Source organism: Daktulosphaira vitifoliae, unplaced genomic scaffold (genome assembly GCF_025091365.1).
Source record: "Daktulosphaira vitifoliae isolate Bord-2020 unplaced genomic scaffold, ASM2509136v1 Scaffold_5, whole genome shotgun sequence".
NCBI lineage: Eukaryota > Metazoa > Arthropoda > Insecta > Hemiptera > Phylloxeridae > Daktulosphaira > Daktulosphaira vitifoliae.
In genome coordinates, this window is record NW_026099576.1 from 22,359,360 (window position 1) to 22,386,811 (window position 27,452).

The window sequence follows — 27,452 nt, forward strand, 5'->3', positions numbered from 1 at the left end:
AACTTTGTTTTTTTAAATGGTAACACATATTTTTAATTTAATAAAATGTTTGAGTTTTTAATTTAATAGTAAATGGCATTTGAATTTTTAATATAACTTTATTAACTTATTAGATATAAACATTTAAAGTTTCGAAATGTTGAGTTAATATACATGTATAATACACATGGGATTGTAAATACAGGTAGCTAATTGGATTTTTATGACATCGATATTAGCAGGTACACAGCGTTGTTATTATCAATTGTAGTAAGACACATTGTTATGAGTATATAAATACACTAACTGACAATACAGAAAATATATCTATTGATAATCATAATTGATAATAAACAATACGTGACTGAGACAGCAATGTCAAAATTAGCGTTTTTACCATGACATAAAGTAAAAAATGTCATTTTGTATTAAAATCAATTTCGTCTACATTAATATTAAAACACAGATTAATAAACGTTTTTNCCTTTTATTTATATTCTTTTCCCCTTAGGATAAGGTACAAAATCCATTGTGCTCAGATTTTACCTTTGGCGTGCCTCGCCCGTGGTGTATTCTCTTCGGGGTTCTTCTAAAGTTTGGCTATCTTATATGAGTTTAGCTTACAAGCTAATTTAGAATTTTCAATCTTGCAATATTGTAACTGAAAATTAAATTTATATAGTTTTTGAAAATAAATATTACTTAGTTAATTTGATACTTACTAATTTATTTCCTACTGTTACTACAACACTACCCGAGTCACGAGAAGAATACGCATTTAATTTCTACTAAATCATTTTCTTCTATTACATCATCTAGACAAACGTAGTAAACGTATAGTAGGTAATACAGTAGTATAGCACAATAATAATTTCTTTATGTCATTGATTATTACTCTAGTTAAAATTAAAATTTAATACTTATAATAAAGTGTATGTACTGTAACAAGCAGCCACTTAATATTAAAGGGGAATGGCCTGTTACTGTGTGGTAGCGTTGTTTATTTTGATGCAAACAAAATGATAAATAAAGAAAAATAAGAGGGGGTAAGAAAATAGGTACACCTGCTTATGTATATATATATATATAAAATAAGAAATATATTTACTGTTTTGCAAATGAAATTCTTAAAAAGTAAAGGGAAAGGAGGGATAACTTACATACTAAAACAATATTAATCTTATGATACGATACAATTACAAAATAATAAAAATTAATGACTTATCTGATGTCGGCTTGAGAAAAATTGAGACTGTGGCAAAGTTATTGACTGGAAACTAATACTGAACAAAATCAGTAAAGACTACAAGGCGAGCAATTACTAATTGTACGGCTGCCGATTACTAGAAGTGCGAGACGAGTGTACTGTTTACGTACAAAAAAGGCCGTGTCGCTCGCTGAGGAAGTAACAACGACGGGACGAAGCATGAACACGTTCAAACTGGTCATACACGCGTGCCACACACTACCCAACATTTCCTCCCGAGTTGAAAGTTATACAACTTTTAAAATCTTTGATGGTGTTTAGACAACATAAAACATATAAAAAATAAATAGAAACAAAATTAAGAATCAGAACAATTCATAATACATAAAAAAAAAAAAAATAATAATAATAATAAATAAAATCGTAAGAATACATGTTAAAATTATGAGTAAGTAAAAATAATAACAAAAAAATGATTAAATAAAATAAAAAACATAACATTAGTTTTTTTTTTTTATGAGGTGTACCTTTAAATTTAATGGACTGTATGAAAATAAACATTATTATGAGGAATCAAGGATTAAAATAAGAAATTAGTTTTAACAGTGATCATTCATCTACTGGCAGCTTGACTAATTTAACGACTGGACGCTTATATAAACCGTCTTGAGTTTTTACTTTCATTACCCGTACTATTCTGTCAGTACAGGGGGGTATATGTAAGATTCTTCCCATGTACCAGTCAATCGGTGGACGATTGGAGGCTTCGACGATGACTAAATCTTCTTTCTAAATCGTCTTTGGAGTGTTGTTACATATTCTCGCGTCCATCGCTTCCATAATGATTGATGCATCTGCTGAATTAACTGCCAGCGTATTAATCAGTTCACAGGTATATGGGTAACATCAGTTTGAGGCAACGCTAATATAGGTTGGCCAATTAAAAAATGACCTGGTGTCAATGCTAATAGATCGTGAGGATCTGATGAGGCCGAAGTGAGTGGATGCGAATTAAGAATCCCTTCGACACGGATTACCAACGTTTCTAATTCTTCATATGTTAATATTTGCATTCCAAATACACGTGTTAGATGAAACTTAATACTTTTAATTGAGGCTTCCCAAAGCCCACCCATATGAGGAGCGGCGGGGGGATTAAAATGCCAATTGCACGGAACTCGGGTGACCATGGCATTTTGTATACTGACATCATTCAGAAGTAACTTCAACTGTTTGGCTACCCCAATGTAATTGCTGCCACAATCGCTATATAAGTCTAAAGGGATTCCGCGACGTGCCACAAAGCGGTCGAGAGCTGCAAGGAAGGCTTCAGTAGTCAAGTCAGAAACAATTTCAATATGTACCGCCTTTACCGTCATACATATAAATAGTGCGATGTAGACCTTTATGGTTTTGGTATTGCGAAGACGCCTTTCCTTTATTAAATATGGACCTCCATAGTCCATCCCAACATTTTGAAAAGCTCGCGGAGAACTGACGCGTGATGGTGGTAGATTGCCCATCATTGGATTAGGTCGAGTCGCTTGATGTCGAACACAAATGATACATGTATAAATAAATTGACGTACAGCATTACGACCAGAGATTATCCAAAATTTACGTCGAATCATTGATAAAATTAATTTCGGTCCTTCATGTAAAAATCCTTGGTGATAATATTGAATAATTAAATGAGTCAGGTGAGATATTTTCGGCAATAATATTAGGTGTTTCGCATCAGAATCTAATGGCGCGTAACGAAGACGACCGCCGACGCGAATAAGACCGGTTTCATTAATAAAATAATATCTATATAATATATAGATTTATTTTATTTTTTATTATTCACATATATTAAAAATTGTTTGTTACAGAAACAGTACTTCTAAAAAGTTTTTTTTTCTCTTTACAATTTCCAATTCACGAACATACAAAGTTTCAGTTTTTACATTGTAATCAAAAAAGCCCAGATTAAAGTATAATACATTTTTCGAAAAGTTATAGCATTTTTAAGTTGAAAATTTAAAATCGAAAATCGATAATTTTAACACATAAATAGCGTTTGTTTTAACTACGGCAGCAGTTTACATGCAGAAGATAAAGTGTCGGGACAAATTTTTTTTTTCATTTAACAGTACATAAAATAAGCTTTAATTTGATATATGTTTAAAGGACTCAGTATTTCCAGAACATTTTCAAAAATTAAGTTGAAAAAGATAGTTTTTGTAAAAAAGTTACTATTTTAAATCCCCCCCCCCATGAGCAGGTTAAGTGTTAGATTTTCAAAAAAATGATATCAAATGAAAGGAAAATATCTAAGGTTTTAGTATAAAAAAAATTTATGTTGATTTGTTTATTTTTGAAAAATTTATGGAAGTTTTAAGACAAAGTCTGACACTTTTATATATATATTAAATTAAAGCTAATGTAATCTACTTTATTATGTAAAAAAAAAATTTCGGACTTTATTTTGTCTTCACGGTGAAAATGCTATTATTGTCTGAAAATTCTCAATTTTATTTTTTACATTTTTAACTTTATAAAGCTATAACTTATTGAAAAGTGTATTGATCAATGTAATTTTTTTATGGGAAATACTATTTTTTAATAATTCCTTTTTCATTCGACATACTTTATCTTAATCNATTTATCTAAAATACATAAAAACATAAAAAATATTCACAGATATCTATATTTTAAATTTATATAAAATAAAATTTATTTAAAATTCATTTTTTTTGATAAGCAACATTGAAATTGTTTTAAACTTTCAAATCATGAACATAAAAAGTTGTTTTTGTTTCTTTATCATATGAAAAGCCTAGATTAAAATACTCTTCAGTAGTTTTATTGTTAATATAATTTCTTAAGTAATGTTCTACATATTCAAAGTAAGTAAGGTTTTTAAATTCCTTTTTTTCTTCAATAAAATATTGGAATTTTCCTCTATTGAGAAAATCAAGATTAAATACACTAATCTTTTGACTTTGGAGTATTTCATACAAATTACTCTTGTTAGTGTATTTGTCCTTAAATACATTATTAATATTCATCAAATATTTTTCGTCATCTGTTTCTTGACTTTCAATTTTGTTTACCAGTGGAATAAAATCTTTTAATTCTTGTAAAATAAATGGGTTGGTATCAATATCTAACAAATTCATTAGGAAATATAGTGCACTGATAAAACGTATTATAAGTTGTTTGGAAATGGCAATACTTGATTTAAATAATTTCACACAATGCGGGAAATTTATTTTATCTCTACAGTCTCTCCAGTAAATACAGTCACAACGTATTTCTGTTAAATGTTGTATGATCCATGCAAAACTAACAGTGTACTGTCTATTAATAAGCAATATTGTTTTTCTTCAACATTCCTATAATTAACCTTGGTTCCTTCATAACAATTATTTTTATCAAACAATAGTCCATTAGAACTAAACATATTTCTGTTTTGATAGACTGTCACTGGCCTATTTGCAATGTCCCAATTGCTACTTTGTAAAAATGAGTTTAAAAATTGAATTGTAAATGTTTTACCTTTTTGTTTTGGCTGTCCATTAGTTGCTAAAGATAATAAGGAAAATATGAATGTAGTAGAATACTTCATTTTTATTATGTGGTAGACGATTTAATTCGTAATGATTAAAAACACTGTTATTGTTTTAAAATACGTATACTACGCAATTACATTTTGATAAAAATATAAAAACTTTTTCTCATTGAAAATATAAATAGTTTATTAAGTGATGGCGTAGTATGTAATTTAAAATAAACCACGTCACAAATTGTTGATTCGGTTTTAGTATTAAAAATTATTAACAGTGTGTTCCATTTATTTATAATAAATTTACCTGGTTAAAATAATTATATTTATTCGTTAGTATTTTAATAAATACAACGTCAAACTTTAAATATCTTTAATAGCCAATTTAAATATCATTAATTCAAGAATTTCTATAGTTTTATCTGAAAAGTAGTTTTATTAACAAGCAATTTCCAATTTTTATATTATTTTCTCCTATAAAATTACTGGTCTATAAATTTATTTTAATTATTTTATTCATAAATCCATCGCGTATTTGAATGAATTTACTATAATGTTTATACATATTTATTTACAGTTGATCTTGATATTATTTTACTTATGTTTTCACGAAATTCGTTAAATTTTATAGCAATATAATACATATAAATATAATATGATATATTAATGATNGAAAAAAGAAAAAGCTCCACTATTTGTCTTAAAATGAGGAATAACGAATAAATCTAGGTTACGTGTATTTAAAACAGGGATTCGAAAACCAATAATTTCTAGTAATTCAGGACAAAGAATATGACCATTGAGAATATCAAAAATAAACATTATGTCCGCTAGAGTTCGTCTGAGGGACAGACTATCAAGGCCAAATGTTTCCTGTAGTGGAATAACTGAATTTTTCGAGTAGGGAAGATTTAATTTGTATGAAATATTTTTAAGAAACTTATTTTGAACATTTTCTAGTTCGGCATAATAGGTAGAAAGATTTTGCGACCAAACAACTGATCCGAATTCTAAGTTAGATCTGACCAATGAAGAAAAAAGTGTTTTCAGGCACTGCAGGTTACTGAACTCATTAGTGTTTCTGTTTAAGAAACCAAGCATTTTATAAGATTTGCTGAGGATTGTTTTATGATTTATTTTAAAACCAAGATCATTGTCAAAATAAATTCCTAAATCTTTAATAGAATTAACTCTCGACAAAGAAAAATGATTTATTGTATAACGATGAATGAGGGGATTCCTTTTGCGAGTAAAAGATATTATTTTGCACTTATCTATGTTAAGAGGTAAGTAATTTTTTTCACTCCATAAAACAAATTTGTTTAAAATCAATTGAAGATTTGTTTGATCAATAACAGAATTTATCTTGCAGAAGATTTTAGCATCATCAGCAAATAATAACATGTGTGTCTTATTAGAGTCATCCAACACAAAATGGGGTAAATCATTAATAAAAATTAGAAACAGCAAAGGACCTAAGTGGGATCCTTGAGGAACCCCCGAAGAGACCTGAAAGTTATAAGATGTATGGAATGAGATTTTGATGGCTTGAATTCTATCAGTGAGGTACGAGTAAAGCCATTTAAGAAAAGTACCATCAATACCAAAAGATTTCAATTTATAATATAGTAAGATATGGTCTACTTTATCAAAGGCTTTCTGGAAATCCGTGTATAAGGTGTCGACTTGAAACCCCTCATCTAAGGCATTAATAAGATAATTTTGATAAACTAATAAGTTAGTAAAAATCGAGTGTTTTGCCAAGAAACCATGCTGAGTGGGACTAATATAATTTAACAATATGCTAGACAGTTTTTTTGTAATAATAGCCTCAAATAATTTAGGTATAGAGGAGAGTTTAGAGATTGGTCGATAGTTAGTGATATCGATTTTGCTGCCAGACTTGTGTATGGGCGTAATAAATGATTTTTTCCAAAAACTAGGAAAGACTCCGGTTGATAATGAAAGGTTAAACAAATAGTGCAAGGGTTTAACAAGCACTGAATAGCATTTTTTTAAAAATATCGGTGGAATACCATCTGGGCCACTAGATGATTTATCATCACTTGATAATAAGTAGTCTAAAATTTCATTTTCAGTAATGGACATCGAGATGATATTTATATCATGAATATTAACACTAAGAGATTCAAGAATATAATTCGACAAATTGTTTTTAACATAAACCGAGGAGAAATGGTTAGCAAATAGTTTACAGATATCATTTAAATTATGAGCATGGGTATTTTCTAAAAACATTGACATCGGAATATTAGAGTTACTTGATTTGAGAGATTGAATATATTTCCAAAATGATTTTATATTAATATTAATGTTTTTTTCTATTTTAAGAATATAATTTAATTGGAGTTGTTTAGATAGTTTCTTACATTCTTTACGTAAATTAGAAAATATAGAGTAGTCAGATAAAGAATTAGAAATTTTGTATTTTTTATGAGCAGATTTTTTGAGTTTAATTAAATTTCTTAAGTTATAATTGGACCAGCATATATTGTGATCAGAGTTGAGATCCAATTTTATCTTTGGAACTAATACATCAAAAGAATGATTTATAATTTCATGGAATTTTAATACGGCACTTTCTAGGTCTAAAGTATAAATATTATCCATAATATCTATACAAGATAAGAGAGCAAGAATGTCATTAAAATTACAGGAATTAAAGTTGAAAATTTCAGGATATATAGACTGGATAGCGGGAGTAGTGATTGTAAAGGAAGAGATAAATTCTAGAGGTGGATGATATAAATCAATAAGAGGTATAAGAGAATAGTTTGAGGAATGAATAAAATCTGCAGTAGAGTTTGTAAATATTAAATCCAAAATACCCTTATGATTGTTGATTATGTTATTAACCTGCTTTAAATTTAAGTAATCAATATAAAAATTAACAAGGACAGAAGAAATTGGATTTCTAAGTAAATTAAAATCACAAGTAGAGAATTCATTTAAGTTAAAATCACCAACAATAATAATATTTTTAATGGAGTATTTTACTAAAAAATGTTCAATTATGTCGCAATGCTTGTTATATAAATCAATATTGGAATTTGGTGGAAAATAAACGCAACCTAGAAGTATAGTAATATTATTGTAAGATAACAATACAAACACTTGATCAACACCTTGAATTGGGTCGAAATTTAATAATTTACAATTAAGATTTTTTCTAGTAGCCAATAATACACCACCACCTCTAACACATACATTGGAAAATCTATCCATTCTAAATAAATTAAAATCAACAAGACCTAGCTCAGCATCATTAAAATCATTTTTTAACCATGTTTCAGACAAAAATAATAAATCACAATTTAAATTAATTATACAATTACGAAAAAATTCAAGCTTAGTCCTAAGACCTCTAACATTTTGATACATTACATGGAGATTAAAAAATGTTGATTATTATTTTGAGTTTTAGACACGGTGGCGATATTTACAATTTTAGGTATACCATTAATAAATTTAATAGTTAGACCTGATTCACCATTATTTGAACGTAACACAAGCTCCTCCTTCAAACTCTTCATATAGTCTCTCTGATGGGGTGTTCTATCAGTAGATATGAATGTAGTAGAAGGTGGATTGGAGTCAGTGAGTTTTTTTTTGTTACGAATAATATCAAACACGTTTGATTCCGATTCAAAAATAACTTTAATAGGACGAGGTTTACCAGACTGATAACGGCCAAGCCGAATGACCTTTAATGGTATAGGAGGATTTCCTGAGTCAACTAGAATAGACGCGATTGTATCGTTTACTTGCTTAGTATCAAAAGATATTCTCTCGTTAGACTGATTAGAATTGCACTCTTGAATATTATAGAAAATAAGATTTTTTGCTCGTTTGTTACGTTCATTGATTTCATTAATAATGAAGTCATTAGAAAGATTATGGTTTTGATTATTACCAAGGTTCGATTTCAGATTATTAACTTCAACAAGCAACTTATTTAATAAAGATTTGAGCTCTGGTAATTCTTTGAGACCCTTATCGCAGCCAGAACAAAAAAATTTGAGCAGTCTGTTTTTCATTCCCAGGCATTTTAGTTCAGAGGTTGATAGTCCGGAACATTTTGGGTGAAATAACAGTGTACACCCGTCACACTTAATAGGAGTGTCGAGGTCCGCAAATTTTAAATTACAAATATAGCAAATTGTACTTTTACCCATATTAGTATAGATAATCAACGATAACGTAGTGAGCGTGTTCCAAATGAATGCCAACAATAATAAATGGAAGAAAATATAGATAAGCGTACTCACGAGCGATTAAACGTACGTGTTACTCGGTCGGCTGTTGAAATATAACTTGTATATATATATATATACATAAGCAGGTGTACCTATTTTCTTACCCCCTCTTATTTTTCTTTATTTATCATTTTGTTTGTATCAAAATAAACAACGCTACCACACAGTAACAGGCCATTCCCCTTTAATATTAAGTGGCTGCTTGTTACAGTACATACACTTTATTATAAGTATTAAATTTTAATTTTAACTAGAGTAATAATCAATGACATAAAGAAATTATTATTGTGCTATACTACTGTATTACCTACTATACGTTTACTACGTTTGTCTAGATGATGTAATAGAAGAAAATGATTTAGTAGAAATTAAATGCGTATTCTTCTCGTGACTCGGGTAGTGTTGTAGTAACAGTAGGAAATAAATTAGTAAGTATCAAATTAACTAAGTAATATTTATTTTCAAAAACTATATAAATTTAATTTTCAGTTACAATATTGCAAGATTGAAAATTCTAAATTAGCTTGTAAGCTAAACTCATATAAGATAGCCAAACTTTAGAAGAATCCCGAAGAGAATACACCACGGGCGAGGCACGCCAAAGGTAAAATCTGAGCACAATGGATTTTGTACCTTATCCTAAGGGGAAAAGAATATAAATAAAAGGTATAATTTAAGATAACAATGATTAAAATTTATTAATTATTATGAAATAATTTTATAATTATCATAACAAAATAAAAGTTATTGTAAAATTAAAACATGCTAATAAATAAAATATACAGACTCCAAATTATATAAGGAGAAAATCTATATATAAATTAAATGTCAACATTAATGTTAAACACGTAACGTTAAAGAGAAAAAAAAACAATATTCACAATTAACTTAGGGCAAAGGATTCCAAAGGAAATATGAATAGAATGTCTAACATAATATATGTAACACTGGTAAATTCAAACAGATCAAGTTAATAATATTTCTGCCCAATAAATGATGTTTTTACATAAATTCAGCATTTAGCACACAAAACTGTAAAACAGAGAATTGTGATTTATAGTAATGATATACAATTAAAAGTCTCCAGACATCCAGGCATGAGGTATTTTCTAATTAGTATAACGATACATGATTAATGTAATTTGTACATATTGCTCAAATAAGCAATATTTAAGTGTTCATCATCAGAATAAATTTGCAGATATACCAAATGTTAACTGGATAAATAAATTTTAAATATAATTTTACATAATACTCATATGTAATACACTGTTACCTTATACTCATCATAATTTTATTACGTTACAAGCTAGGAGAAGAACATGGGACTTTTACCAAATAATGGCACAATTGCACTCTGTTTTTTTTATAATTTTTAAATTAACAATTTAACAGTTAAAAATAAAAGAACCTTTTTTTTATATTTTCAATGTCCCATTCATGAACATAAGAAGTTTCATTATTTACTTCATCATAAAAAAAGCCTAGATTAGTATACAATGTTTTATTCATATTTTGAATACCTTCTCTTAAGTTAATTTCTATAAATTCATACATTTCAAACGTATTAGGAAAATGATTTTTCTTTATATACCTCTTAATAAAAAAAAGATGTTTTTGCCTGGTGGGTACGGCCCTAGATTTCCTAATAAAGAACCACCTTTAAGTTCAAATTGTAAACTGACGGAGAAGAAGCCTGATAAAGCGGCTAGATGCAAAAACTGCAATCGGTATGGTCACTGGTGGACGAACTGCCCGGACAAAAACCGGAAGGAGTTGGGAAACGGGAAGATTTCCGGTCGATCCACGGACATTCGCCCGGACAGAAAGTGTTAAAACCCGAAAACCGCAGAAAAAAAGAGTCCCAACTCCCGAAGTTCTGCCCAAGAACACATAAAGGGATCGGAGGGACAAACCAAAATGCAGTTTGCTGCAATTGAATCCGAAGAAAAGGATAATTTTCGGGAGAAAACCGAAAAGGGAGAAGTTTCGGAAATACTGTAATGTAGCTCAACGCGTCTTGACCAAGGAACATTAACAGCACATTCCGAACAGAATCCGACCAGGATTCAAATATGTTTTCGGAACCGGAGAAGATCACGGTAGAAACCATGCGTCACTCTAACCCAAACAAGAACGGTAAAAAAGCGACATCAAGCGGGACACCAAAAAGTTACAATGTGCCATTACCAGCAATTGAACTAGAGTTCCCTACGGGAATAGTTGTTGCACCGTTAGACTCTCAAACCATGAGATCTTACGTTTTATCGTTGGTAGCATGCAAATATGGGAAATTGGTAGAAGAAGAACCACATGTCACTATGGCTGACAACCGGACCGTGCAGGTTCACGAGTACGCTGAATTCACAGCAAGGGTGTCTGAATTTCAGGTGACGTTCAGAGCCGCAGCACTCGACCACTTGATTGGGGACATCTTCCTAGGACATGACTTTTTAGTGAAACAGGAAGTATCATGGGATTACCAGGCGTGTACTATTCACATGGGTACTGAAAAAGGTACAACGGTGTGCTGGAGAAAACACAAATCGAAGAAAGGGACTGTTCATGAGGTAATTGTACCGGAAGGAAAGTATCTTGAAGAAGTGCGGTCCATTATACGGAAGTACTCTAAAGTTTTCTCCGGAGAAATCGGAAGAACCCGTATCATTGAACATGATATCCGGTTAAACAAAAATACAACGGCTGCCTTAAATGCATACCCATATAATCACGAGAAACAGGACATCATTTCTAATATGGTGCGAGAAATGGAGGAGCAAGGGTTTGTAGAACCAAGTACCTCGCCATGGGCAGCTCCCGTAGTTTTCGCCAAAAAGAAAGATGGCTCTCAGCAGTTATCCGTCGACTACCGAAGACTCAATCTTCGGACTCAGTCGACGCACATCCAATGTCCGACTTACATGACATGGTCAGAGGGATGTGTGGCGCTAACGTCTTCAGCACCATCGACCTGATCACCTACTATGGAGATATCATGACCATGAACTAGCCGGGCATCCAGGTTGGAAAGAAACCTACCGTAGCATCGGTAAGCGTTTCTATTGGACCGGTATTAGAGAATCGGTGAGACAATACGTCGCGAGGTGTCACATTTGCGCATGAGTCAAGCCTTTGAATCGGAAACCGCAAGATGACACCGAGAAAGCCACGCCAGCCACGGGAGGTCATAAGTATTGATCTTATGGACTGCGCGCGGAAAAACATGTCTACTAGTAGCAACAGACTGCTATAGTAGATGGGTGGAGGCCTATCCACTTGGCCAGGCTACTACCAAGTCAATAACCGATACGTTAGAAAAAGAGTTCTTCTCACGTTTCGGTTATGCTCGAGCGCTCTTGTGTGACAACAGAACGCAATTTGTTTCTAAAGCAATGGAGAAAGCACTGAAGAAGTGGGGAACACAAGGTTGGACGACAACGATCTATCACCCCAATGCAAATTCAGTTGAGCGCCGAAATCAGGACTTGAAAAAAGGATTACGGACTGCGCTGATTGAAAAACCACATAGCCAGTGGGACAATTGCATTTCAAGTATTAAAAGGATTTAAAATAGATGCCTTTGTAAAAATTATGACCATCTGGCGTCTCTAATGCGTTGACGGATGAAAACGCAAAATATATGTACGAAATTAATCGATAAGTATAATACAGATTATAATAATATTATAAACATTATAATATATATGTTCCAGTGATTACGTCGTCGTCGGCGGCTGTAGTAGTGTTTATTTAAGAATGTGTTTTGCTATAAGAAAACTTGAAAAGTCGTCATTATTATATATTGTCTACAAAAAAAAAAAAAAATATTGCTTTATTATTCACTATACGAATAACGGTCAAGCTTATTAACTCGTATATTAACAATTAATGTAATTGACGGCGACATCGCCGCCGCCGCCACGTTGGGCCATCTGCTGTATCAATCTCAAGTGCTATAGTGTAATCATCAATACAGCCATCTGGCAAACAATGTTTCGAACTAATTTTTTTTTTTTACAAATTAGGTAAAATTAACATTTTACGTATGGACTTTATCTAAATATATGCATGTCGCATATCAAAATAGCGGATTCGACATTTAAAATTTGTACTTTTAACCGTAAGCGTATAGCTTACCTGGAAAATGCATTTTTTTTTTCGTCAAAAAACCGATATTACGTATATATTATATGGCGAAGCATAATTTAGGCGCGTGACAAGTTGTGTTAGTTTACGTCGTATTTCATCCCCCTCCCCTATAGGTTTGTTTACCTTTAGTTTCATTACCCCTCTCTGATAAGACTTGGTGGAGGAGGAGAGGTTCTTCTTAGGTTAGTTTACGTTGGGTTTGGTCGTTCCCCCTCTCGTAGCAATATGATAGTTTACGTTTGATTTTACCCCCCTCCACCCCTCTTCACCATTTCCACAGTGGTGGAGTGGTTGGGTGAAGTAGGGTAGAAATCCCTTTTTCTCCCTACTAACATTTATTATCAAAATAAAATGTTAAAACAAAATTATTCTAAGGGAGCTCACAATATTCATCTTATAAATTAAAACAAAATTACTTAACACAAAAGTAAACAAAAGAACTTAACACAAAAGAACTTAACACAAAGTTCCATAATAATAAGTTTTCACTATACTTAGTATGGCACATAAATATACTTCACTAACCAAATAAAGTAATATTCACTCAGTCAATCAGGACAATGGGAAATAATATGAAAATAATAATGAAAAATATGAATAATGTACGTTAATGTTTGAGTAAACACGTAAATACTCAAAAACTCAATTACAAAAACTTGATGAAGACATCGAACAAAAAAAAAAAAACAAATATACCCTTTATGCTTATATAAATTTTTTCTATTTTTCGATTGTATTAAAATAATGAATACAGTATCCTAGATTATAACTATTAATATTTAACCATACTATACTAAAAGTATATATATATTAGTAAATTGCACTATCATTTACATTATTCACTTTCATTAATTTGCACAATTATGCACATGCTTTTATTATTAAGCAGCATGAGGACATGTCACAGAAAAAACATAGGTTTTCCAATTTCCCACTAAATTCTCATACAAATTGATTGGACAATCGATTTTTCGTAACTTTCGTGTCCTTCCCTGAACTTTGCGTTCAAAGTTGGAAAAAATTTCGCTTTAGTGTGACCCATCAATTTGTATTAAAATTTTACTGGGAGACCTGTGATGTAGTTTATTTTTAGTTTAAACGATTATATAATGACAAAAAATCGAAAAACCTACAGATAAAGTGATATTTTTTTAATTTCACGAGTTAATTTCGTCGTTTATTATTTATTCAAACCGATTATAATTTTAATCACTAAAACTGTTATGAAATTATAAATTTTTTTTATAGCTCGGGAAAATAAAATAATCATAAGATTATAATGAATATTTTAAACTTAATTACAATAGGATAATTAAAAATAATTATTTTGATGTAATCGGCACACTACTTTTTACCGAGATTAATTACTAACGAGAATATCACTGAGCTTGTTAATTGTTCAAATGTAAAGTACTAATGTACTGTTCACTATTGAATAGTCCCTAAGTTGCAAAAAAAATTAGATAACTTTTAAAATATAGCGTCTTTTTTTATGCAATAAAAATGCATATATTTCAGTAAAAACGAATAACCTATAGTAAATAAATAGCATTTATTGTAAAGCATTAATGTGCATCACTCAATTAAGAATGTAATTTAAATATACACTTTTTATTTTACAAAACTATCCACTCTTTAATCATTTATTTTAAGTTTTTTGTTATTAAAGTTTAATTAAACTAATCTTATAATATGTATTTCTTTTTTTTTATTTAATTTTATTATGAACTAAATTCAATCATATTTTAAATATAACCACATTTTAAAAGACAGTACATCGAGAAAATTAAAAATATTTTATAAAATGCAATAGTGTAAATTTACACTATTGCATTTTGTAAAACATGATTGAACGTTTTTGGGGTTGAAAATTGGTCAAAAGGGGTACTCTTTTAGTTTTTAGTAATTAACTCGTAATTTAGCGCTGTCGCAAAAAAATATTTAAACTATAATGTAGATCTAATTGTTTTTATAAATTAAGTTCTGGCAGTTTTTCTTCTAAATTCATTAGTTTTTTAGAAAAATGTCAAAATACGTAATATTTCGTTATAATTATCATGCCGATGAACAATAATAATGCCGCTATGTATTGACTTGGCCCTGCATCCAATGATCAATTTCCAATGAATTAATTATATTATTATTAATTGATATTAGTAAAAAGAAAATCACGGCACCACTTAAGTTTTAAACGTCTGGGTGGGTCTCCAGGTTTGGACAATGTTGAGAGGTTTTTTATTAGGGGATTAGAGTGGGAGAGTAATTTACTGTGGAATTTTTTATAGTAAGAGATGGGTTCTTCATGGACTGTTTTTAAGTTAAAGTCGTTATGAAATGTATAATTAGAGATATAAGGATTGATTAGTTTTCTTAAGACAATATTCTGAAAGCATTGAATTTTATTGATATTGGATTTTTTAGCATTGCTCCATAACTGAAGGCCGTAAGTCCCTATGGGTTTTAAAAGGGATTTATAAATTAGAAGTTTAACATTAATGTTTGTAAATTCATTGTTTATGATTAATGATTTGAGTAACCGCAGACGGCTATTTAAAGACGAGCGTTTAATTTTAATGTGCTGAGCCCACGTGAGCAGATTATCTAGTGTAAGTCCGAGATACTTGACAGAGGAAGAGGAGGGGATTTGTACTTTATATAGGGAGACGCCAGGACAAGGGAGAAGTTTTAAAGTAAAGGTAGTATGAACTGATTTTGATTGATTAATTTTAAAACGCCATTTTGTGTACCAATCTTCCATTAGGTGTAGATGATTTTGCAAATTGACGGATGCAATCTGAGGGTCAGAGTTACAAGACAAGATAGCTTTGTCATCAGCATAATGTGCAACAATGGTGTTAGGAGTTATGGGTTGGTCTGAGGTATAGATATTTAAAAAGGATTAGAGATAGGATNAATATTTAAAAAGGATTAGAGATAGCATACCTCCTTGTGGGACCCCCGAATTAATAGCGGCTATATCGATACTGAAGAACCAAGACGGATTTGGAAAAAACGATCAGTTAAATAGGATTTAAAAAACAGGTAGTAAGAAGGATGCAGACATTTTTTTAATTTATATAGTAGGCCATCATGCCACACCCTATCAAAGGTCTGTGAGATGCCAAGAAACGCACTTGTGCAATATAATTTTTTTTCAAGCGAGTTCGATATTACATCTACTACTCTATGGATTTGATGTATAGTGGAGTGAGAGGCCCTAAAACCAAATTGGGAATTAGGCAATATATTATTGACAGAGAGACAGCAAAGTATTCTTTTAAGTAATAATTTTTCAAAAATTTTTGCAAAGAACGGTAACAGACTTATTGGTCTAAACGATGTTGGAAGGTCAGGGGGTTTATTGGGTTTAGGAACTAATATGATAGTCGAAAATTCCCATAATAGAGGGAAATAAGAAAGTCTAATAATTGCACTAAATATATGGGTTAAATGTATAATAGCTTTTTTTGGAAGGCATTTTGCAACCTCAGCCGTTATAAGATCAAAACCAGGGGATTTGTTGGAAGGGTATCTAGCAATAGTGAATTTTACGTCATTTGGAGTAAAATATTTAACTGGAAGATAGAGTGGTAAAGGTGCATCAAGGTATGTCATTTCAGGTGAGTATATATTCGGATGAGATTTAAAAGTTTCAGCTAGATGTTCTTTGAATAACTCTGCCTTTTCCAAGTCAGAGATAGCTAGACTGCCGTTAGTTTTTTTTAATTGGGAGATTAGTTGTTTTATATCTAAGAGCTTGTTTAGTAGCTCTCCACAGGCTACCATCCTTAGATGTTAAGCTACATAAGTAATTTTTATAGGAGTTGGTTTTGTGTTGAGCAAGCATTTTTTTGAGTGTATTTGCTAACTTATTATATAAGTGTTTATGTGACGGAAGTCTGGTGCGTTGGAATAAAGCTCTAGATCTACGTTTGTCAGAAATTAGTTTTCTTATTAGCTCTGTTAAAACAACTGTTATGTTTTGACATGGAGTTTTATCTTCAGTAGCCGTCCAGGCAGCTATTTGAGTGATATTAGTGAGATTTTTTACAGCCTTATCTATGTCCTCAGTGTTTTTAAGTTTTGAACTTAGTTTAATTTTCTGATTAACAAGATTATGAAACATATACCGATCAGTGTTTACTGGAAATAACTTGGGATGACTTAAATGAGTTTGTGGAGTTGAATGAATGGTAAGTAGGACTGATGAATGATCAGAGTTAAGCTCAAGAATATTGTCTATAGTGTAATTTAACATATTCGGTATTTTAGCTACAAAAATGTCAAGTATGTCTGAATTTTTACGAAAGGACAAAGGCCAATATTTTGGACCAGGAGGAGCAAGAATATTTAGTTTTTTTAATGATACAAAATCATGTAGCACAAGACCACGGGAGTTATTTGAGCGACAGCCCCAAATTTGGTATTTGACATTGAAGTCGTCACCGACAATGAAATTACCTTTCAAAGTGTTAAAATAATTGTTGAACAACATGTTCGTGACCTTATGTTTGGGAGGAGAGTATAATGCAGCAATAGTAAATGAAGTGTTTTTAAGTTTTAAGGATATGGAACAGGATTGTATATAGTCTTGGGAGTAATTGGGAAAAGGTATGAATGGAATAGAAGATTTAATAAATATAGTTACCCCTCCATGAGCAGTATTGTCTGGTTGGTTGCATTTTAATAATTTATAACCAGGGATGAGAAAATTTGAGTATTCTGTAAAATGAGTTTCTGTTATAAGTGAAATGTCTATCCGTTTAGTATGAAGGACAGTTTGTAGTTCATTTATGTGGTTTTTTAAGCCATTAGCATTAAACTGAAGGATTAGTAATGAATTGTTTGTAAAAGACTGACTAGTCATTTTTTTTATCGAGCAAATTGGAGATAACTTTTGTTAGGAGAGATATAAGGGGATTGATTAGAGACTTAAGGTCTTCAAAGAAAGTTGACATAACTTTATTTATATCTAACGAAGGTGGAGAAATTTGATTATTAGTATTATTGGAAGTAATTTGAGCATATGTTTGTTATGGAGATGTATGGTTAATATTAGAGAAATCTTTTAATGAGTGGTTGTCTTGTTGTACATTAAAATTCTTATTTTTAAAATTATCATATAAAAAGTTACTTTTATGTGTAGATTTTTTTCGTTGTTGCAGATCTCTGTAAACTGAACATCCTTTGTAATTGGCAGGGTGGCTACTTGAGCACAGTGCACATTTTGGAGGTTGTTCGCGAGGCTTTGAGTAGTTAGACGACATATGATCGGCTCCACAGCGCACACATCTCGGCGGGTAACCACAGTAGGCTTTTGTGTGACCATAATATTGACAATTTATGCATTGACTTATTGTTTTGGGTTTGTACGGCTTTAATCTTTGTATGTAATAAGGAGGATAAGTCATATATTTCTTTCGATTTATCATTTGGTTCTAAGTCAACAAAGAAAAGTGGTAAGGGATTTTTACTAATTTTATGAATAACGTTAGTTACTTACCTAACTTCAAAAAGTCTAATTTCAAGCTCATTTTTTATTGTATCAACCGAAGTAGTAGGATGTAAATTGCGGATCACTATGCGTAAAGGCTTGTCTTTTTTTAACTGGTAGTTGTGAAATTCCGCTTTTTGTTCTTTTAAAAACCGTACCAGTGTTCTATATGAATCTGGATTTTTTGTTTGTATTTTAAGACGATCTACTTTTGATTTACATATAAAATTGTCCACTCCAGTCAATTCAATAAGAGCCGTGCAAAGATCAGTTAAGTTTTTCACACCTTTTATGAAAATAGGAGGAGGGATTTTGATTAGTTGTTCCGAATTATTTTTAGGGAGGTCCTAATTATGTGTGATTTCAACATCATTTTCATCATTAAGTATTTCATAGCGGTTTGAAGAGAGGAATAGTTTAATACTTTTTTTGCTAGAAGTGATTGGGGGAGGCGAACCATTATTTGAGTTTGTAGAAGTAAAATGATACCTTTTATTGGAAATCTTTTTCCATCCATCGGCAGTATTATTCAACACAATCGGCGAGAGTTGATTATTAGTGTTATTATTACGATTATTTTGATTATCAACTTTGTTAGTAGTTATAGACATGACGGCGGCGATAATTTAGATAAGAGGCCGTCGTGTGACTCCAACGAGATAAGTACCACAGGCAATGACGTGTGGACAACCGTGGACACGGCACTGCTTTACGTTATAGCTGTTTAAATAATAATAGTTTTTCTTTTTGATTTTTTTTTTTAACTTACGTTTTTGTTTTATGTATACAATCTATAGAATAGACAATTTGCAGGGCAAGACTGTTACACTTTCACAATAAACTAAATTAGATAGTTTACCACTATAACGGAAGAAAGAAAAATAAAAGAAAGGCGGAGCTTAAAAATACCCGTGTATTCTATGACTGCTAACGAAAGACTGATATTTATATTATCAAGTTTTTTTTAATTTGATCAATAATCAAATTGAACACAAAAATGTGTTTAACAAAAGGACAGAAAAATCCGCAGTAGCCGAACACACTAAAAACTAAGGACGTGACATCCAATTCGATGAAGTAAAAATACTAAACAAAGAAACTCATTTTGACAAATGAATGTACAAAGAGGTAATAGAAATCGAAAAATGTCCAGTGAATTTCAACAGAGAAGACGGATGGAAAATAAGCAAAACTTGGTCACACATCATACACCAGACAAAAAAAAAATCAACTAACAACACTGAAAACAGTTCAATACAAAAAAAAGTTACTATCAACGTAATGTAAAACTGTCGGTGCAGAAAAGGAAGACAAAAATTCCAAAAATGTCAAAAACAACTACAATAATCAAAAACAAAGTCGTCAACAAAAACATCAGCAAAAACAAGATACCATAAACAACATGAGTCATAAACAGATATGATAAACAACTGATATGATAAACAAGCAACGTATAAAAACAGACTGATAACAAGATAAGCCGCCAGTATAGATTCAGCCACCGAGCAGTAAATATCACTCCGAAGATGGATTTTGCAATGAGTCCGAAACGTCAGCAATCAACTGCAAACATGGATAAATCCTCAAGCTTTTCAAATAATATGACAATCCATGAAAGTTTCAAAACATTCATAACATATCATACATTTTAAAACTATACTATTTTTAAATCGACTCAATATTATTAAGTTTTTTTGTTTTCCTTGAGTTTAAAATTTTATATTAATTTCATTATTAATCAAAGAGTACTAATCAGTGTTTAATTAAGGAAAAGAGTTGATGTTGTTTTTTGAATAATCCACAAATTTTTTACAATTAATCACTGTCTATACAGTTGCATCTCAGCTTTTCTTATAGTGATTTTAATCATTGTCAGATATCATCAATACTTAACCCAATTACGTTATGTTCATACTATGCCACGAACCACTGTGATTCCATTTTTAAAAATTTTAAATTGACTCAAAATTATTAATTTTTTCAATTTAAAGACTCACATTTATAATGTTGTATATATGTAATATAATTAAAAAAATATAATTGTTTTATCAGTGTAAATTTATTTTAAAAAAAAACCTACCACAGGGGGTCGCGGCACAGTGTTGACGTGGCATAGTTGAATCAAGTATAATGATATCTGACAGTGATTAAAATCACTATAAAAAAAAACGCTTCGATGCAAATCTGTAATAGTGTTTAATATTAAAAAATTGGTGGATTATTCTAAAAGCTACATGATCTGCTAGTTCCTTATTAATATCTTGATTAAGATAAAGTATGTCGAATGAAACAGGGATTATTAAAAAATATTATTTCTCATAAAAAATTTTGTTGATCCATACACTCTTCAATAAGTTATAGCATTATAAAGTTAAAAAGATAAAAAATAAAATCGAGAAATTTCACACAAAAATATCATTTGGTAGCTTTTCACCATGAAGACAAGTCTAGAGGTCAATTTTTTTTTTTAATATTAAAGTATATTACATTAGCTTTATTTTAAGATATATATAAAAGTTTCAGACTTTCCGGAACATTATCAAAATTTAAGTTGAAAAAATTAATTTTTTGTGAAAAAGTTGTCATTTTAAATCCTCCCCTGTGACAAGTTTCTAAAAAAAAAAATATACCAGATGATAGGTAAAGATATTAAGCATCTATATAAAAAAACAATTATATTGATTTGGTTATTTTTAAAAAATTTATCGCTTTTTAAAGTAAAAAAATTGAAAAAATTAGCGATTTTTAAATTTGTAATTTTTTTTGGAAGTTTCCCCCATTTACGGGTAACAAGGGAATTTTTTTCAATTTTTGAGGGTAATGTCTTCGACTAGATACGATTTGTGATCTTTTGACGTATCATTGAAAGAAATCGGTTCGGTGAGAGTTGAGTAAAAGTGGTAACAGACACAAAAAAAAACACATCTTAGTAAAACCTTAATACCTTATCAGCTTCGTATCAAAGTTAAAAAATTAACATACATTAATAACATTTGAACACGTATTAACAATTCGTGACGAGGTTTATTTTATATTATATAGTACACCATCACATAACCAAATAGATAATTTTGCGATTAGAGAAAAGTAATATATTTTTAATCAATTTAATTACACGACGTACGAATTTTAAAATTACAACCTTTGTTTTTTTATTGATTGTGTATTAAATCACTCAATCAGAATGAATTATAACATCTTTATACTTATCTTGGCAGTGAACGTATCGAGTGAACAAAAAAAGTATGATAAAGGGTATGCAATTAATTTTTTAAATTCATTTTTACAAGAAAATAAATGGAAAATGTCACCAGGAAAAATTGTGTATGACCATGTAAGCAAGAGTAAAATTTCCATGTATGATCTACTATTAAATAAAAAAAATTGTAATAAAGGTTGCATCGTCAATAAAAAAAATGTTAATCAAAAATTAAGAGAAACAATGTTGCTTGTTAATCACGAGTACACAAAAAGTTTAGCATGGATCGTGTATCATGTAAAACATATTGCTGATGTTTGTTTTATACAAAAATTGTATTATTATTCAAAAGATTACCCGCATTGTATAAATTTATTATTACCAAGTATTGAGAATTCAAAAAAACTCATTTCACGTTTTATTAGTGCAATAAATTTTCTAATGAACTTGTTAAATATTAAAACCAATCCATTTATTTTAAACGAATTGACAAAATTTGTTGAGCTAATAAGCAAAGAAATAAGTTACAATTCATATGTGAAGCAATTTTATATTAATTTCAATGCAGAGTACGAAGAGAATGATTCTAATTTGATCAAAATACTTCAAAATTATCACATTGATCGAAGATGCACTCATAAAAATTGTAATGAGGACGATTTTGAGAGGTATATAAAGGAAAATCATTTACCTAAAACGTTCCAAATGTATGAATTTATAGGAGTTAACTTAAGAGAAGGTATTCAAAATATGAATAAAACATTATATACTAATCTGGGCTTCTTTTATGACGAAGTAAATAATGAAACTTCTTATGTTCATGAATGGGACATTGAAAATAGAAAAAAAAAGTTCTTTTATTTTTAACTGATAAATTGTAAATTTAAAAATTATAAAAAAAACTTTTCTTTCTACGTATAGAGTTTAATTGTGACATTATTTGGTAAAAGTACACATGGTCTTCTTCTAGCTTGTAACATGATAAAATTATGACGAGTATAAGGTTTAAACTTTATTTATCCAGTGAATATTTGGTATATCTGCAAATTCATTCTGATAATGAACTCTTAAATATTGCTTATTTGGGCAAAATATATACAAATTACATTAATCATGTGTCGTTATATTAAATTAGAAAATACCGTGGCTATTCTGATGACGGTATGTCTGTAGACATTTAATTGTATATCATTACTATACATCACAATTCTCTGTTTTACAGTTTTGTGTGCTAAATGTTGAATTTATTAAAACTTCTGTATTTTACTTGAATTTACTTGATGTATGTCGAATAAAAAAACTATATAAATAGTATTTCTCATAAAAAAAATTATTGATCCATACATTTTTCAAAAATGTATTGAAATAAAAAGTTAAAAATATAAAATCAATAATTTCAACACAAAAGCCATTTTAACCATGTAGTCAAAATAAAATTTTTTTCATAAAGTATATTATGTTAGCTTCAATTTAAGATATACAGAGTGATTTATTTATCATAACTCAATTTCTCTCAGAATAAATACAATTTAAACATTTATTTTTTTTTTTTTTATCTAAAGTTACAAGTGTTTCTTGAATTATTAACTATGTGATACTTTTCAAGTTCATCCCTTATACTTTATAAGGATGTCAACTTTGTTTTTTAAATGGGAGCAGATATTTTGAATTTAATAAAATATTTGAGTTTTTAATTTAATAGTAAATGGCATTTGAATTTTTTAAATAACTTTAAATGTTTATATCTATTAAACATTTAAAGTTTTACATTTTTGAGGTAATATATATGTAAAATACACGAGGAATTACAAATACAGGTAGCTAATTGGTTTTTTATGATATCGATATTCGCAGGTACATAGCATTTCTTATCAATGATAGTAAGGCACATTGTTGTAAATACATTTACTCGCAATATAGAAAGTATATCTATTGATAGTCATAATTGACAATAAATACTACGTGTCTGTGATAACGATGTCATAAATAACCAATTAGCGACTTGTATTTATAATCCCTTGTGTATTGTACATGTATATTAACTAAAAAATTTGAAACTTTAAATGTTTATATCTATGATTTGTCATAGCTTTCATGGATTGTCTTGTTGTTTGAAGTGCTTATTTATGCATCTATGTTTACAGTTGAGTTCTGACTTTTCGGACTCATTGCAGTTTGTATATTGTTAACTAATAAAGTTATATTAAAAATTCAAATGCCATTTACTATTAAATTATAAACTTAAAAATTTTATTGAATTAAAAATATGTGTTTCCATTTAAAAATATGAAGTTGACATCGTCACAAGACATAAGGGATGTACTTAAATACTTCATAGCTAATTAAAAAAAAATATGTAACTAAAGATAACCAAAAAAAAAAAAACTTAAGATTATATATTTTAAAATAAAATAAAATACAAAATTTAGAATTTTATTTTATTTTTATTAAATATACGGGATAAACCCTTTGAACATATATATACATTATACATATCAGTTATACATTAATTGTACTAATATGATAAATAATAAATTAACAGCTATTCAGTTAATAATGAAGTCAAAGAAGAAATGAAGGGTCAACGTTGGCATTTGACAACATACGTGTAATAGGCTCATTTTTAAGGTATTAGTGGAGTCGAAAAGAACATGTAAATGTAATAAAAATAATATAATATAGGAGAAGTAGGAAGTGAGGAGGTAGAGATGGTAAGGAAAAGGGGTTTATATGTTATTTGGGTTGTGTTATATTCATTCATATAATCTTAATCCTACCTCTTACCCACTCTGTCTTATTTATTAATATAACATGAATATAGTGCATATCTTACGACTACACTTACCTTGATATCCAAATGGACTCGTAGGTAGATGGTGAATTGTGATGTTCCTTGTTGACGTTGATATTTTAAGTTAAATTAAATAAATAAAAATAATGATATGAGGGGTAACATACTGAATTTATTTCTATGACTTTTATTAATTAAAATTAACAAAAGTAACATAAATTTTACATTATTAACTTTTAACATAAAAGTGAGAGTATGCAAGTGAAACACTGTATGAGAGAGAGAAATAAAGAGTAAAAGTGTAAAAAAAAAAGTGAGTGTGTGCTAATTTACTAGCCTTTTTATATTAAAGTAGTTGGTGGGGTGATGAAGAGAGGCTAGTTTGTCTTAAAGATTTAATTATTTAATCTTGCCGTCTACTCGGCGCCACAGATACGCTAATGTTAATTAAAAAAGATGGACATTAATGTAAACATCGCTCCAAATGAACGACGTATTTGTAAAGAGTAATAAAATAATTGTCGGTCAGAAAAGTATTTAAAATTGATAATTATATATGTGTAAAGTGTATTCTAGAAGTTTCTCGAATAATCTCGAAACTTCTATTTTCATTCATTACATAAAGAAGCAACGGATCGGTACTGACGTTGAGGAACTCTAAAAAAAATTAAGGAAAACAAATAGGGAGAGTCAATATTACCTTATAATAAACTATTTAGGAACATAATACCCAAGATCCGTCTACGCTTAGCCGGCGAAACCAGCCCTAGTTGAGAAGCAACTGGTCCATAGTTGTACTCCACAACTATGGAGTACTCCTCAACTGAGGAGTTGAACTCCTCACGAGGGATATTCAATCTAAAACTAGCACATCTCATAAATTTACGCTGAACCCTTTCAAGTCTAAGAGAGTCATTGAGGTCATGCGGATCNAAAATTAAACACTATCTAAAGATTTGCATCAAGCCGTTTTTTTTTTGTTAGTGATTTTAATCACTGTCAGATATCATTATACTTGATCCAACTATGCCACGTCACCACTGTGCCGCGACCCCCTGTGCTGGGTTTTTTTATTTATTTATTATAGTTGTGGCCAATTCATTCGATTTTTTTGTATGATATTTGTAACCTTTCATACTTAATTACAATTAAGTAATTAATTTCTTATGTCAATTATTATTGAATAATTCGTATATATTAATAGTCGCTTTCACTGGATATCAGAGAAGAATCACTGCCACTCTATCGGTTAATCAGTAGCCTAATAGAGTAATTTTTCAATTGATTTATTTTACACCTCTATAAAAGTATAAAGCAATATTGATTGATTCAAATATTTTTAAATGACTAAAAGTTTTAGGTTATTAAAATGTTAATTCAAGCTTATAGATCACAAACAACTGAGTTGAACTCCTCACGAGGGATATTCAATCTAAAACTAGCACATCTCATAAATTTACGCTGAACCCTTTCAAGTCTAAGAGAGTCATTGAGGTCATGCGGATCCCAAATTACGGCACGATACTTAACAATAGGACAAACAGTGCACAATAAAGCACCTTGTATGATAGACCTAATCAAAAATTCCTACATAATCTTAACACAAACCCCAAAGTGTTAAAGGCCTTACAACAAATATGCTCAATGTGGGGATTAAGATCACGATATAATAATATTAATAATATTAATATTCACATATATTCCAATCGTTTTTTGAGACACGGTACCTCTAACAATTTAAAATAATTAAAAATACAATAAGCAATTTTTCTCTACACAACTTTTTATTTGTGACACATAAGAAGTTTCTTTATTTTCTTCGTCATAAGAAAAGCCCAGATTAGTAAACAATGTTTCTCTCATGTTCAGAATACTATTTTTTAAGTTATCTTCTAAAAATTCAAAATACATTACCATTTCTCTCGTCGTATTTCTTTCATTTAAAAATCTTTGATAACACTGATCATTGTTATCTAAAAAATTCTCTATAGAAATATTATAATTTTTGAGTATTTCATACAACGTATAATCTTTGTCATCATAGATTCTAGACTCAGTATCAATTTTTCGTAAATATACATATTCTTCTTCATACTTTGAAGATAAGATTTCATACTTTGCTTCGCTGAACCTTGTAATAAACATTTGTAATTCTATTAAAATAAATGGTTTTGTTTCGATGTTCAATAAACTTTTTAGGAAAATTATTGCATGGATAAAAAGTGTTATAACTTGTTCAGAATTTTCAACACATGATCTTAATAAATTAACACAATGGAATGAATTTTCTCTTTTATAAAATATAATCTTTAAACATTCATTAATCATTCGCCTTAAGTGATCCACGATCCGTGCTAAACATATGGTGTAATCATTATTAATAAGTAACATTGTTTCTCTTAGTTTTTGATTAACATTTTTTTCATCAACAATGTAACCTTTAACAATTTTTTCTTCATTAGTTAATATTGCATCTACTGAAAGATAATTTTCATTTTCATAGTCATACACCGATTCCATAAAAGGATTCCACTTGCTTCTTTGTAAAAATGAATTTAAAAAATTAACTGCATACACTTTTTTAGCATATTTATTCTGTGTATTCGTTGCCTTGACTACCAAGATAAATATAAAGATGTTGTAATTCATTCTTATTAAGTGATTTAGTACGTATTTAATGAAAATAAAAGTTGTTATCTTAAAATACATATGTGATGAAATTAAATTTAATTAAAAATTTGTTATTTTTTTCTAATTGCAAAATTGACTATTTGAATATAGAATGGTATACTACATAATGTAAAAC

The 27,452-nt window shown here is 29.7% G+C and overlaps 1 protein-coding gene and 1 long non-coding RNA gene across 5 annotated transcripts in view; one reads left to right on the forward strand and one right to left on the reverse strand.

Annotated features, from left to right (window-relative positions):
• Positions 1–27,452, forward strand: part of LOC126906820 (piggyBac transposable element-derived protein 4-like) — a 99,828-nt gene that overhangs the window by 22,302 nt on the left and 50,074 nt on the right. The window contains exons 1-2 of one of the 4 annotated variants that reach the window (XM_050687695.1): positions 9,347–9,441; positions 9,503–9,679. The exons of the other annotated variants lie outside the window; for them this stretch is intronic. The gene's annotated coding sequence lies outside the window, so the exon portion shown is untranslated. Of the gene's footprint in view, positions 1–9,346; positions 9,442–9,502; positions 9,680–27,452 lie in introns of those variants that run through there. 4 annotated transcript variants of the gene reach the window in all.
• Positions 18,310–25,055, reverse strand: LOC126906839 (uncharacterized). The gene is made up of 3 exons (XR_007704361.1): positions 24,701–25,055; positions 18,666–18,942; positions 18,310–18,600 (listed from the first exon to the last, which is right to left on the reverse strand). It is a non-coding gene; the product is annotated as an uncharacterized LOC126906839 (long non-coding RNA).